Source organism: Trachypithecus francoisi, unplaced genomic scaffold (genome assembly GCF_009764315.1).
Source record: "Trachypithecus francoisi isolate TF-2019V2 unplaced genomic scaffold, Tfra_2.0 Lachesis_group12, whole genome shotgun sequence".
Classification (NCBI taxonomy): domain Eukaryota; kingdom Metazoa; phylum Chordata; class Mammalia; order Primates; family Cercopithecidae; genus Trachypithecus; species Trachypithecus francoisi.
In genome coordinates, this window is record NW_022681457.1 from 66,581,973 (window position 1) to 66,596,229 (window position 14,257).

A 14,257-nucleotide genomic window follows, 5' to 3' on the forward strand; every position below is an offset into this window, starting at 1 on the left:
GGTACAAGAAGGAGCTGGTACCATTCCTTCTGAAACGATTCCAATCAAGCATTTCTTCTGAAACTATTCCAATCAATAGAAAAAGAGGGAATCCTCCCTAACTCATTTTATAAGACCAACATCATCCTGATACCAAAGCCTGCCAGAGACACAACAAAAAAAGAGAATTTTAGACCAATATCCCATCGATGCAAATATCCCCAATAAAATACTGGCAAACCAAATCCAGCAGCACATCAAAAAGCTTATCCACCATGATCAAGTGGGCTTCATTCCTGAGATGCAAGGATGGTTCAACATATGCAAATCAATAAACATAATCCAGCATATAAACAGAACCAAAGACAAAAACCACATGATTATCTCAATAGATGCAGAAAAGGCCTTTGACAAAATTCAACAGCCCTTCATGCTAAAAACTCTCAATAAATGGGGTATTGATGGAACGTATCTCAAAATAGTAAGAGCTATTTATGACAAACCCACAGCCAATATCATACTGAATGGGCAAAAACTGGAAGCATTCCCTTTGAAAACTGGCACAAGACAGGGATGCCCTCTCTTACCACTCCTATTCAACTTAGTGTTGGAAGTTCTGGCTAGGGCAATCAGGCAAGAGAAAGAAATAAAGGGTATTCAGTTAGGAAAAGAAGAAGTCAAATTGTCCCTGTTTGCAGATGACATGATTGTATATTTAGAAAACCTCATCGTCTCTGCCCAAAATCTCTTTAAGCTGATAAGCAACTTCAGCAAAGTCTCAGGATACAAAATCAACGTGCAAAAAATCACAAGCATTCTTATACACCAGTAACAGACAAACAGAGAGCCAAATCATGAATGAACTCCCATTCACAATAGCTTCAAAGAGAATAAAATACCTAGGAATTCAACTTGCAAGGGATGTAAGGGACCTCTTCAAGGAGAACTACAAACCACTGCTCAGTGAAATAAAAGAGGACACAAACAAATGGAAGAACATACCATGCTCATGGATAGGAAGAATCAATATTGTGAAAATGGCCATACTGCCCAAGGTAATTTATAGATTCAATGCCATCCCCATTAAGCTACCAATGACTTTCTTCATAGAATTGAAAAAAACTGCTTTAAAGTTCATATGGAACCAAAAAAGACCCTGCATTGCCAAGACAATCCTAAGCCAAAAGAACAAAGCTGGAGGCATCATGATACCTGACTTCAAACTATACTTCAAGGCTACAGTAACCAAAACAGCATGGTACTGGTACCAAAACAGAGATATAGACCAATGGAACAGAACAGAGCCCTCAGAAATAATACCACACATCTACAGCCATCTGATCTTTGACAAACCTGACAAAAACAAGAAATGGGAAAAGGATTCCCTATTTAATAAATGGTGCTGGGAAAATTGGCTAGCCATAAGTAGAAAGCTGAAACTGGATCCTTTCCTTACTCCTTATATGAAAATTAATTCAAGATGGATTAGAGACTTAAATGTTAGACCTAAAACCGTAAAAACCCTAGAAGAAAACCTAGGTGATACCATTCAGGACATAGGCATGGGCAAGGACTTCATGTCTAAAACACCAAAAGCAATGGCAACAAAAGCCAAAATTGACAAGTGGGATCTAATTAAACTAAAGAGCTTCTGCACAGCAAAAGAAACTACCATCAGAGTGAAAAGGCAACCTAAAGAATGGGAGAAAATTTTTGCAATCTACTCATCTGACAAAGGGCTAATATCCAGAACCTACAAAGAACTCAAACAAATTTACAAGAAAAAAACAAACAGCCCCATCAAAAAGTGGGCAAAGGATATGAACAGACACTTCTCAAAAGAAGACATTCGTACAGCCAACAGGCACATGAAAAAATGCTCATCATCACTCGCCATCAGAGAAATGCAAATCAAAACCACAATGAGATACCATCTCACACCAGTTAGAATGGCAATCATTTAAAAAATCAGGAAACAACAGGTGCTGGAGAGGATGTGGAGAAATAGGAACACTTACACTGTTAGTGGGACTGTAAACTAGTTCAACCATTGTGGAAAACAGTGTGGCGATTCCTCAAGGATCTAGAACTAGAAATACCATTTGATCCAGCCATCCCATTACCGGGTATATACCCAAAGGATTATAAGTCATGCTGCTATAAAGACACATGCGCAAGTATGTTTATTGCAGCACTATTCACAATAGCAAAGACTTTGAATCAACCCAAATGTCCACCAGCGACAGACTGGATTAAGAAAATGTGGCACATATACACCATGGAATACTATGCAGCCATAAAAAAGGATGAGTTTGTGTCCTTTGTAGGGACATGGATGCAGCTGGAAACCGTCATTCTCAGCAAACTATCACAAGAACAGAAAACCAAACACTGCATGTTCTCACTCATAGGTGGGAATTGAACAATGAGATCACTTGGAGACAGGAAGGGGAACATCACACACCGGGGCCTATTGTGGGGAGGAGGGGGGGGATAGCATTAGGAGATATACCTGATGTAAATGATGAGTTAATGGGTGCAGCACACCAACATGGCACATGTATACATATGTAACAAACCTGCACATTGTGCAGATGTACCCTAGAACTTAAAGTATAATAATAATAAAAAAAATTTTTTTTTGAAAAATAGACATTTGAGAAAATAAAAAAAATTTTAAAAAGAAAACAAAGAAGAAACAAAGGACTCCTGAGACTGAAAAAGGGCCTGTGCTGGAGTCCAAACCACCTTTGGGGATTCCTGCCACAAGACCCATGAGGTTTCTGCAAAGTGTACCCATGCCCAACTCCAACACGGGGGACCCCTAACACAGCCTCACCTGCATCCAGCCAATCCCCAGCCCCTTTTATTCAATAAAAAAAATAAGTGGCAGCCAAAGGATTCAGTGCTGGAAAGCAGTCACATCCAGGAACAGGGGAGTTAGATATCCCTCAAGAGTGAAAAAAATGAAAGACAACCTTAATTAGAAGGCAAAGGCCAGCCATGGGTGTTACCTCTCATCCTATGTGAATCATGCAGTCATCTGATTGGATATTGCAAGAAAGTATCTTTTTGTTTTTTTGTTTGTTTTTTTGGTGAAAGCTGTGAAAACCTAGAGCTCCATGATCATCACACCTGCCCAATAATTAAAGATGTGCGGAGAAGCAAACACTCATGAAATGGATCCCCTAGAATATTGTCCTTGGTGAACTGGGAAATACTTTTTGTTGATAAGATTGAGCCAGACCAAAAAAATCTAGACCCATCAGAAATATGGAAGACAATAAAAGATAGAGGGCATCGTAAGAGAACAGAGGCGATGTAGGGGAAATTACTGCCACTGCCATGTGGATGCAGGAATGAGTGCAAAACTTGTGACCTAGCCAGAAAGGCTGCAGTTTGATTTAAAGAGATTGTTCGCACGTTATTGTGTTCTTCTCAGTATTCAATCATGGTGACTTTTGATGTGACTATTAAGGGAAAGGAAGAATGGAGTTAGAAGCATCTTCTTTGACATCTGACTCCACTACTTCTGCTCATGGAAAACGTGTTCCTGTGAGGTTTCTGTTGTCAGATGTGGTATTGTCACCTTATTTTAGAAAAGTTGGCCTCTCCAGAGACAAGGTTATTTTTATTCCTCCTGGTGCCAGGCAGGCCCCCTCCTACCCCGGGCCTTAACAAAACACAAGCTGGAACCACACAGAAAACATTACACACAGCCCAAGCAGAAACGCAAGGAGAGGTACACCAGAAGGAATCCAGACTTGAAAGAAACCTCCTCCAGTGCACAAGGCACATTTGTCCCACCAGATACCACAAAGAGAAGACACACACACAAACACATCCCACACAAATACACACACACACACACACATATACAAAGTTTACAAACCAGCTACAGCCAGTTTGGACCAATAAGTGTTGGTTTATGCCAGTTCTAGTTTTTCATGGCTGGTTCTGACTGGTTTAGAATGGCTTCAACTGACCAGAACCTGTTTAGTGTGACTATAGTGAATTTGACCAGCTTGGGCCTGTTTTGACTGACCAAAACCAGTTTATGCCAGTTCTGGTCTTTGTTGGTTTTGATCACATTAGACTCATTTCAACTGGCCACAACTGTTTAATGCCCAGTAAAAATGGCCTCAAAAGGTTTTGACCACTTTCTTATATCATCTATATCCTCATGTAACCCTTGTCATTTTTTATAAGAGAGTTCTTACCAATGAGGGACATGAGAAATATTAGAACTTGAGCACACAAACAAGAACCACTCACAACCTACAGGGGAATTATCATTATTGTAGATGAAAGAGGACCTTCCATATTTTCCCTTAGACCTTAGAATCTTTTTCACTCTTTCATTGTACAATTTTGAGCACCTGTTTTTACTGGTTTTCACAAGCTGGAATTGTTTTATGCCAATTGTGATCAGTCTAAGCTGGTTCTGACCAACTTAGACCAGTTCCAACTGGTCAAAACTGGTTGGTACTGGGTATTACCGGCCTTGACCAGCCTGAAGCAGTTTTGATTGGGCAAAATCAGTTCATGCCTATTCTGAATGGTCTCGCCAGTTCTGACCGGTTTAGATCAGTTCCTCTATCCAAAAATGACTGATACTGGCTCTGACTGGCTACAACTGGCTTGAAAAAATAAGCACCAATTTATGCCACTTCCAATTTGTCACAGCTGGTTCCAACCAACTTAGAATGGTTTCAGCTGGCTACAACCACGTTAGAGGGGCTATAATTAACCTTGACCAGCTTGCACCTGTTTTGACCAGCCAACATCTGCATATGCCAGCTCTGACTACTCTTGGCCAGTTCCGAAAGGTTTACACTGATTTCAACCAGCCACAATTGGTATAGATGGAGTATAACAAGCCTCAACAGGTTTTGATCACTTCAATGTAGAATCTATAGCATCATGTAGGCCTTGTCAGTTTCTTTTTGACATATTTCTTACAAAATCAGAGACATCTAGACACACAAGCAAGAAACACTCAAAACCCTTTGAAGAAAGTTTCACTATTGTAGATTAAAGGAGACCTTCTACATTCCCTTAGACTTGGAATACTTTTCACTCTTTCATTGTGAAGCCAGCCCAATTTTCCAACAAGCTGGATGTCCATAAAACTGAAGCTTGAGAAACTTGTATTTGTACAATGAAATACATTTGCTTCTTGTTGACCAACTCCTCTTCCTTCCCCTCCTGTTTTTATTCTGGGCTATTTAAACGCTTAACTTTAATCAAGGAGGAGGGACAAATTTGAGATTTGGCTCCCATCTCACAGGCTGATGTCACCTGGGAAATAATAAGCCTACTTCCCTGGCAATACTCGTCTCACTGATTGGCTTTTGTGCATTAACTAATGGGACCCAAACGTAACTCCTGGTGTTTGCTAATAATTGTACAATTTTGAGCACTGGTTTTGACTAGTTTTTATAAGCCAGAAACATATCTTTTTTGAGATGGAGCCTCATACTGTTGCCCAGGCTGGAGTACAGTGGCACAATCTCGGCTCATTGCAACCTCTGCCTCCCAGGTTCAAGCAATTCTCCTTGCCTCAGCCTCCCTAGTAGCTGAGATTACAGGTGCCCACCCCCATGCCCAGCTAATTTTTTTGTATTTTTAGTAGAGAAGGGGTTTCACTATGTTGGCCAGACTGGACTCGAACTCCTAACCTTGTGATTCACACGCCTCGGCCTCCCAAAGTGCTGGGATTACAGGTGTGAGCCACCACACCTAGCCAAGTCAGAAACATTTTAAGCTAATTGTGACTGGTCTTGGCTGGTTCCAATCAGTTTGGATCAATTTCAACTGACTGCAAATGGTTAAGACTGGCTCTGACTGGTGGCAACCAGTTTGGAATGACCATAATTGGTTAATGCTGGTTCTGACTGGTCATGGCTGGTTCCAAATGGTGTAGATTGGTTTCCATCTTTGTGGGTTGCCATATTACTCTAATGATAGTATCCTCTGATGCACAAAATTTTCCATTTTAACGAAGGCCAATTTTTCTATTTTTTTCTTTTGTTGCCTGTGCTTTTTGTGTCATATCCAAGAACCAAATCTAACGTCTTGAAGCTTTTGCCCTATGTTTTCTTCTAAGGGTTATATAGTTTAAGCTGTTACATTTAGGTATTTGTTCTACTTTGAGTTATTTTTTGTATAGGGTGTTAGGTAAGGATCTAAAGTCATGCTTCTGCATGTTGGTATCTAGTTTTTCCAAACGCTTTTGTTCAGAAGGCTGTTTTTTTCCCCAGTGAGGGAAATGAATGGTCTTGACACCCTTGCCAAAAAATCATTTGACCGTATATGTGAGGGTTTATTTCTGAGATCTCTATGATTCCATTGGTTTATATGTCTTTTTGTTTGCCGGTACTACACTGTTTTGGTTACTGTAGCATTGTAGTAAGTTTTTAATCAGGAGATGTGAGCCTTCCAACCTTATTCTTTCTCAAGGTTGTTTTAGCTATTCGGGGTCCTTTCAGATTCCATATGAATTTTATGATAAATTTTTCTATTTCTCCATAAAATATATGTAGATTGCCTTAGATAGTACTGACTCCCAAAATGCAAATATTGGTCTATATGATGGTGTCCCAAAGGTCTCTTAAGGTCTATTCACTTTTTTCACTCTTTTTTTTTTCTATTCCTCAGACTTTATTATTTTAATTTTCATATCTTCAAACTTGCTCATTCATTCTTCTGCCTGCTCAAATCTGCCTTTGAACTCCTTGAGACTTTTTCATTTCAGCTATTGTACTCCAGAGTTTCTCTTTTTTTATGTTTTCTATTTCTTTACTGATATATCTATTTTGTTCACAAAATGTGTTCTAGCCAGTTAACTGGCCAAAGAAGTCTACAGTCAATGCTATTCCTATCCAAATACTGTCATTTTCCACAGAAATAGAAAAAACTACTCTAAAATTTACAGAGAACCAAAAAGAGGCCAAGTAACCAAAGCAATTCTAAACAGAAAGAACAAATCTGGAGGCATCACATTACCCAACTTCAAACTACTATAAAGCTACAGTAACCAAAACAGCATGGTACTGGTAATTAATAAATAAAACAAAACTCACAAACCCACATACACCAATGGAACAGGATAGAGAACCAAGATATAAAGCCACACACCTACAGCCATCTGATCTTTGACAAAGTTGACAAAAATAAGCAAAGCAGATTTCCCTATTCAATAAACAATGCTGGGATAACTGGCTAGACATATTCAAAAGAATGAAACTGGACTCTTACCTTTCAAAATGTACAAAAATTAATTTGAGGTGGACTAAAGATTAAATGTAAGACCTCAGGCCAGGCGCAGTGGCTCACAGCTGTAATCCCAGCTCTTTGGGAGGCCAAGGCGGGCTGAGCACCTGAGGTCAGGTGTTCGAGACCAGCCTGGCCAACATGGTGAAACCCCGTCTTTACTAAAAACACAAAAATTAGCCGGGCGTGATGGTGGGTGCATGTAATCCCAGCTGCTCAGGAGGCTGAGGCAGGAGAATGGTTTGAATCTAGGAGGCGAAGGTTGCAGTAAGCCAAGATCATGCCACTGCACTCCAGCCTGGGTGACAGGGTGAGAAAAAGAAAAAAAGAAAGAAAATAAAAAAGACCTCACCCTATGAAAATCCTAGAATAAAACATAGGAAATACCCTCCTCAACACTGGCTTTGGCAAAGAACTTATGGCTAAGTCCTCAAAAGCAATTGCAGCAAAAACAAAAATTGACAAATGGGACTTAATAAAACTAAAGATCTTCTGCATAGCAAAAGAAACTATTAACAAAGTAAACAGACAACCTACAGAATGAGAGAAAATATTAACAAACTATGCATGTAACAAAGGTCTAACATTCAGAATCTATAAGGAACCTAAACAAATCAAACAAAAAAACAAATAAATCAATTTAAAAATGGGCAAAGGACATGAACAGACACTTCTCAAAGGAAGACATACATGTGTCCAACAAACATGAAAAAATGTTCATCATCACTAATCATTAGAGAAATGCAAATCAAAACCACAATGAGATACCATCTCACACCAGTCAGAATGGCGATTGTAAAAAAGGTAACAGGTGATGACAAGGCTGTGCAGAAGAGGGCATGCGTATACACTGTTAGTGGGAATGTAAATTTAGTTCAGCCACTGTGGAAAGCAGTTTGGAGATTTCTCAAAGAACCTAGAACTACTATTTGACCTGACAACCCCATTCCCGGGTATATACACAAAGGAAAAATAAATTGCTCTTCCAAAAGACACATGCACTCATATGTTCATCTTCATTGCAGTGCTATTCACAATAGCAAAAACAAGGAATTAACCTAGGTGCCCACCAATAGTGAACTGGATACAGAAAATGTGTTACATACATACCATGGAATACTACACAGCCACAGCAAAGAGTGAATCATGTCCTTTGCAGCAACATTGATCCAGTTGGAGGCCATTATCATAAGCTAATTAACGTGGCAACTGAAAACCAAACACCACATGTTTTCACTTATAAGTGGGAGCTAAGCATTGAGTGCACCTGGACATAAAGATGGGCCCAATAGTCCCTGGGGATGACTAGAGGTGGGAGAGAGAAAGGAGGATATGGGCTGAAAAACTACCTATTAGGTAGTAAACTTACTACCTGAGTGACAGGATCATGTGTACCCCAAACCTCAGCATCACACAATATACTCATCTAGCAAACTTGCACATGTACCTGTTCAATCCAAAATAAAACTTGGGGAAAAAAAAGAGAAAAGCAATTAAATGAGTTTTTTTGTAGACAACAAAAATTGGGTCTTATTTTTACATGCACTTTGACAGTCTCTGTCTTTTAATGATTGTTGTATGTTTCTTATGTACAATTTGCATGCAACAAAATGCATAAATCTTAAGTGTACCATTTGCTGAGTTTTGACAAATGCATAATATGTTGAATATGTATGTTTAGTCAACCTGTTCAGCATCAGGCTCCTGCCCCAACACTTCCTCCTTCGGAATGCCTATTTCTGGTCGTGGCCAGAGGCACACTTCCCAGTCTGTGGACGGCCACTTTGCTGGCTGTAACCCTTTATAAAAAATAAAGTCTCCTCTGTTTCTTAAATTTAAATAGTGTGTGGCCAGGCACAGTGGCTTATGCCTGTAATCCCAGCATTTGGGGAGGCCAGGGTGGGTGGATGATTTGAGGTCAGGAGTTCAAGACAGTTCCAACATGTGAAACCCCATGTCTACTAAAAATACAAAAAAATTAGCCAGACCTGGTGGCATGCACCTGTAATCCCAGCTACTCGGGAGGCTGAGGCAGGAGAATCACTTGAACCTGAGAGGCAGAGGTTACAGTGAGCCGAGATCACACCACTGCGCTCCAGCCTGGGCAACAGAGTGAGACTCCATCAAAAAAGAAAAAAGAAAAAAGAAAAAAGAAGAAAAAGAAAGGAAAGAAAGGAAAGGAAAGGAAAGGAAAGGAAAGGAAAGGAAAGGAAAGGAAGGAGGGAGGAAGGAAGGAAAGAGAAAAAAATACTGTGGTTTTTTTTTTTTTTTTTTTTTTTTTTGAGACGGAGTCTTGCTCTGTCGCCCGAGCTGGAGTGCAGTGGCCAGATCTCAGCTCACTGCAAGCTCCGCCTCCCGGTTTATGCCATTCTCCTGCCTCAGCCTCCCAAGTAGCTGGGACAACAGGCGCCAGCCACCTCGCCCGGCTAGTTTTTTTGTATTTTTTAGTAGAGACGAGGTTTCACTGTGTTAGCCAGGATGGTCTCGAACTCCTGACCTCGTGATCCGCCCGTCTCGGCCTCCCAAAGTGCTGGGATTACAGGCTTGAGCCACCACGCCCGGCAATTTTTCTTAAAGTTAACATATCCATATCAGTACTTAGTGGCCCACGAAGGGAAGGTGAAAAGGGTAGCTCCATTGGGTCCTACCTAATCAATGTTTCCTCTATCTTAACTTGGGTTGCCATAACAAAATTGCATATACTCAGCGGCTTAAACAACAAAAATTAATTTTCTCACAGTTCTGGAAGCTGGAAAGTCCAAGATAAGGTGCCAGCATGGTCCACTTTTGGTGCGGGCTCTCTTCCAGGCTTGCAGATGGCTGTTCTTGCTATGCCCTCATATGGCTTTTCCTAGATGCAGGAGACAGAGAGAAAAAGAGAGAGAGCACCTCTTCCTATTTTTGTAAGACCACCAATTCTATCAGATGAGGATCCCACCCTTATGACCTTAATTAACTTCAATTACCTCCTAAAAGCTCTATCTCCAAAACAGCCACATTGAGGGTTAGGGCTTCAACCTCTGAATTTTGGGGGGACACAGTTTAATTCATAGCACCCTCCAAAGGATACTCCTCTCCTTTGACATGTGTGATGTTAACCACAACCATCACATACGTCATACAGGTGAATAGGGTTCCTGGCTACAAAGCTTCAGCAACCGAAAGCCTGGAGCTACCCTTGGTTCTGGAAGCTTCTTTACTTTTACTTTGAAGTTTTCAGTTCCCATTGAGGGAGACCCTCATCCCACCTGTAGATGAATCATTTTTCTTCTTGGCCAAACTGGAGACTGCGTGGAATCACTTTTATTCTTCTGCAATATTGTTCCAAAGGCAGAAGAGACAGCTTTAAATTACAGCACCTGGGTGAGACCTGGGAAGCTGGCCCCATATTCCCGACATTCCACACTGCGGCCTTCCATTGAGTGACTGCAGCTGACTGCCAATTCCCAGAACCATAAGCTTATGTTTACAATCAAGGACTCTTCCACCTGCCTTACACACAAACTCAGCAGAGTCATTTTAATTACTTTTTTTTGTTTGTTTTTTTAAGACAGAGTCTTGCTCTGTAGCCCAGGCTGGAGTGCAGTGGTGGGATCTCGGCTCACTGTAACCTCTGCCTCTCGGGTTCAAGCGATTCTCCTGCCTCAGCCTCCTGAGTAACTAGGACTACAGTTGTGTGCCACCACGCCCAGCTAAATTTTTGTATTTTTTGGTATTTTTAGTACAAACCCTGTCTCTACTATATATCAAAAGGTCTTTTCAGGTCAGGAAGCCACACAAGTGCGCAGTGTGTGTATACTAGCCAGGACCAGTCTGTCTGTGCTCAGTGGTCTTTCCATCAGGAGAAAGTTACTGAAGTTAGTCTCTTGTCCAGTCAAAGCTATAGTTATAGCTGGTGGAAGAGGGGGTGGGGGTCAGTCAGCATCTGGTGGAGCTGAAAATTGTTTTAATATTGTTTATGTTGAGGCCAGTGCTTGTTTAGCTGCCAGAGAGGAAAAAAAAAAAAAACCTTGTGGCAGTTAGACATATTCTTTTTTTTTTTTTTTTTTTTTTTTTTTTTTTTGAGACAGAGTTTCATTCTTGTTGCCCAGGCTGGAGTGCAGAAACACGATTTCAGCTCACCATAACCTCCGCCTTCTGTGTTCAAGCGATTCTCCTGCCTCAGCCTCCTAAGCAGCTGAGATTACGGGCATGTGCCACCACGCCCAGCTAATTTTGTATTTTTAGTACAGACAGGGTTTCTCCATGCTGGTCAGGCTGGTCTCGAACTCCTGACCTCAGGTGATCCTCCCGCCTCAGCCTACCAAAGTACTAGGATTACAGGTGTGAGCCACCGCGTCTGGTCAGAAAATAATTTATTCCTTAAGTATAGGGAGATGTGACCTATTCCTTGCCTGGCATGGCCTTGCGTCCAGTTTATGTCTTATTGCCACAAAGCATCTGTTCTGTCAATCTTATGATCTCTGTTTCAACATTCATGTTGGTCAGTTGTTATATTTAAACCACAAAAGAGAAAGGTATAATGAGGCCTGTCTAACCTTCCATCCTGTCATGGCTGGGAACTAAGTATTTAAGAGTTTTCTGGGGGCCGGATGCGGTGGCTTTACACCTGTAATCCCAGCACTTTGGGAGGCTGAGGGAGCCAGATCACCTGAGGTTGGGAGTTCAAGACCAGCCTGACCAACATGGAGAAACCCCATCTCTACTAAAAATACAAAATTAGCTGGGCATGGTGGCGGGTGCCTATAGTCCCAGCGACTTGGGAGGCTGAGGCAGGAGAATCCCTTGAACCTGGGAGGCAGAGGTTGCAGTGAGCCAAGGTCGTGCCACTGCACTCCAGCCTGGGCAACAAGAGCAAAACTCTGTCTCAAAAACAACAACAACAAAAAGAGTTTTCTGAGGTCCCCTTGGCCACAAGGGGGTCCATTCAGTTGGGGAGTGGTTTAAGATTTTAGATTTATAAATCTTAGGGAAAGACTCCCAGGAGAGTAAGTAAGACATAAAGCCATATCATGTAATGATTTGTGTATGTCATTGTTATAATAGGCAGGGTTATAATATTAAAATAATGATAATGATGATGTTAACAATGTCCTCTTCCTATGGGGCGGGGATGCAGGAGTAACCAGCCTTCTTAGGAGAGGTATTATGGCTACACTATTACTACTGTACTACTTTATAACTACAGCATGATCACATACACTATAACCAAGCCTGGGAGTAATCACAGTAATGATGTCCTTATTACTACTGTACTACTTTATAACTACAGCATGATCACATACACTATAACCAAGCCTGGGAGTAATCACAGTAATGATGTCCTTTCAGGTGCAGCATTGCATAGGGGTTAATAGAATGGACTCTGTAGTCAGCCAGCCTGGGTTTGAATTTCCCTGTGCTATTTACAAGTTTTGTGATCTTGGAAAATTCCTTTATTCCTCCATGACACATTCTTTGTGCAGGAAACAAGTATAATAATTGTGCTCATCTCAAGCATTAGGAGGATTGAACGAACCTAGAACACGGCCTGGTACACATTAAACACTTAACTAAAATCTGCTGTCATCATTATTGTCATCACAATTAGCACTGTGTACTGGGTGCCACATCATTTATGCTTCACAAAGACCTTATAATGTGCAGACTATTTCCCTCTGGGTTACAAGATTGTCATTATTCAACAGTGGTATCAATTGCAACGATAACGGTAACATAAATGCAAATAACCACAATACCATTTTGGTAGCCAGCCTCCAAGATTGCCCTCAATCAGTCTTATCTCCTGGTATTCAAACTCTGTAGAGTCCTCTTTCATGATAAATAGAATTGACCACTGTAACCAAGACATTCACTATGTGGTGAACACACTCAAGTATTCTTATGGTGGGTTCCATGAGGTGAGAAACTGAGGCTTTCACCTTCTGCTCATAGTCATGTGAGCTTAGAATCAGATCCAATCAGCCCCAGTTAGCCTTCAGATGACTGCAATTCTGGCCAACATCCTGATTGCAACCTCATGAGAGTTCCTGAGCCAGAATCACCTAGCTAAACTATGCCTAGATTTCCAGCCCTCAGAGAGTGTGTGGGAGGATAAGTGTTTATTATTATGTTAAGCCACTAAGTTTTGAGTAATATGTTACAAATAGCGATAAATAATTAATATGGTTGACCTAGTCTGTTTGGGATGCTATAACAAAATCCCGAGGCTGGGGGATTTATAAACAAGACAAATTTATTGCTCACAGTTCTGGTGGCTGAAAAGTCCAAGATCAAGATGCCAACACATTCAGTGTCTGGTGAGGATTGTCTGCTTCATAGATGGCGACTGCTTGCTGTGTTCTCGCATAGCAGAAAGGAAGAGAAACTCCCTTGGCCCTCTTTTGTAAGCCCATGAATTGCATTCCTGAAAGCAAAACCCTCATGACCTAATCACCTACCAAAGACTCCATCCTCTTAATATTATCTCAATGGGAAACTGATTTCAATATGTAAAGTTGGTGGGGGGAGGCACAAATTCAGACCATAGCAGCAGTCAACACTGTATTGTAAATGTGCCCATTTTCCACAATATAATAGAACACACCATGGGTTTTCAGGATTGGCATTTATTGTAGGCACAAACTTAATATAACTCAAATGATTGTGCTAATGTGCTTCTTATATTGTCCTATTTCACAAACGTAAACAGAGAACACCATTTTTTGTTTTAATAGCAGTATTCCTTGTTACAATAAATATTAAAACAACACCATAATAAAATCACTAAGGTTACAACCTAACTGTGCTGAATTCACAGAGGGTGGAAAACATCACCCCAGGGGTGGGACTCCTGTGTTTATATAATACAAACACCTGAAGGTGGCAGAAACTAGCAGAGACAGAAGATTTCTTAGCAACAGAATTGATATGTTGCTATTATGATATCTTAATAATTTAGAGGCATAGAATAAATAATGACAAGGATTCTGATATTTGTTATAAAATATAATTGTGTTGATTA